General features: G+C 36.4%; 1 non-coding gene across 1 annotated transcript; it reads right to left on the bottom strand.

The window, feature by feature from the left end:
- Window positions 1-696: 696 nt before the first annotated feature.
- Window positions 697-815, bottom strand: LOC124177049. Its single transcript, XR_006869504.1, has one exon. It is a non-coding gene; the product is annotated as a 5S ribosomal RNA (ribosomal RNA).
- Between the last annotated feature and the right edge of the window lie 1,169 nt (window positions 816-1,984).

The raw sequence follows: 1,984 nt of genomic DNA, 5'->3' as shown, positions 1-1,984 counted from the left end.
TAATTTTACAATGAAAGTTTTCTTTGAATATATTTAATGAACCGTATTTCAAATAATTGCATTACTTAACAGCGGTGATTTCTTCTCATTGCGAAGATCAAATCTGAGTACTAACGCGTTTGATGGGAAAAATTATTGATCAGGCAGCCGGATGGAAAACTTTCAGAAATGGTAAGACATAAGTCCCTAAATCAAATAGACTTTCTGAGAGGTTCGATATTGCTGAACATTTATATTTGCTTGCTTCGAAGGCGCCTCTATTCATCTTGAGCATACAGATCGACCTCCACTGTGGTTCATTCTTCATCTTTTAAAAAGATCCGCCAATTACAACTAATTCTCAATTTTTCATTTTGTTCGTGATTCAATATTCTTCGTGTTAATTTCTCCTTTTCGCGAAAAAGTTATGTACCTGGCAGCAAGGAAGTTGATTTTAATATTTTTTGTCGGTCAGGGTATTGTTCCTGGTGTTGGTTTCAATGTAAATTGTAAATTTGGTAATTTCTAAGTTGCATAGTGAATTGTTGTCGGTGGGTTACACTTTAATGTATCTGCAAAGAAGAATTTTAACGCCTATAGCATATTGGGAAGTTTATTGAAAAACAAATTCCAGCTGGCGAAATGATGGATGCACCTCCAAAAATCAATAGATAAAAAGATTAGGCAAAACCTTGGATGCGACTTTGGAAAAAAAGATGCCAACGGCACGCGGTGTTCCCAAGCGGTCACCCATCCAAGTACTGACCGCGCCCAATGTTGCTTAACTTCGGTGATCGGACGAGAACCGGTGCTTTCAACGTGGTATGGCCGTTGACGAAAGGAATTAATCTCTGTTTGTTCGTAACTGAAAACCATATACTCGAATATGACTAACGCCGGTTATTTGATAAAGATTGTAACAATCACCTAATTTTTTCCACACAGTCTGGAGATTTTGATAATCTTAACATTGCATTAAAATGGAATGCACATGCATAAGATGCAGACATGTGTCGATTTGACATAATACGTAGATGGATATGGACTGTCGTTAACACTAGGTACGTCAGCTTATCAGAGATGTGCTCATTTGATTACTGGATTGAAAATTTCGATTTTTTTTTTCAAATTTTAGAGACCATTTCAAGGATATTAATGATATGACCTGCAGGTATAAAAAGAAACAGAACAGCATGTATTTGATTGAATTTATTCGTTAAGTGATACGAAAAGACTTGCCATCAACGTGATACATTTTTTATCTATAGGTCACCTCAAACATTATGAAGTATTCTTCCTTTTCAACTCATCTTTAATTCCGTCAATTTTTTGAAAATGAAATCGTGGCAAAGTTACCTTTAGAATTGGCCAAGCTGTGTCAGGATCGACAAACACTGAATTCAAGAAATGATCAGTCAATTCTTGCACATTCTGACTAAATTCCATCGTTGCACTGCATGCAAGTAGTCGATGACCATCCTCGTTAAGAGTTTCCAATCGTTCCACAATCAGTTTCTGGCAATAGGCAATCACAACATTAATGTACAATCAACTGAAATGTCTGTGTGATCAACGTATGTACCTATAATGCTGTTGATTCAATCAAATAGCGTCTGAATTTATTTTTCAAAATATAAATTGATTGGCATTACATGATTCTTGTCGCTCAGCAATCCAAGCCCGCGATAAAACAGGTACAAATTAAGTAGCGTCTTTCTGTATGTTGTAAAAGCGGTTTCGAAACTGTCGTCGAGGTTGTCGATTGGAGGCTGCTTCTCTTGGGTAAAATTATACTCCGAAGCCTTTCTCCTGTACCATTTATTGAAAAATCAACCACCCACTTCAACTTGAGCAAGAAAGCAGGAATAATTTTCGACCCTATTCCCTTGTTTCATAATGTACTGTTACCAAGTTCTTTTAAAAATATTTTAACTTCCCACCGAACGTGTCTTGGCGTAAATATTTTCCTTCCTGAGTATTTTTGATCACAGACTGTTTCTATGGT

This window comes from Neodiprion fabricii, chromosome 2 (genome assembly GCF_021155785.1).
Source record: "Neodiprion fabricii isolate iyNeoFabr1 chromosome 2, iyNeoFabr1.1, whole genome shotgun sequence".
Lineage (NCBI taxonomy): Eukaryota > Metazoa > Arthropoda > Insecta > Hymenoptera > Diprionidae > Neodiprion > Neodiprion fabricii.
Note: the sequence above shows the minus strand (reverse complement) of the source record. Positions and strands in the feature narration are given on the sequence as shown.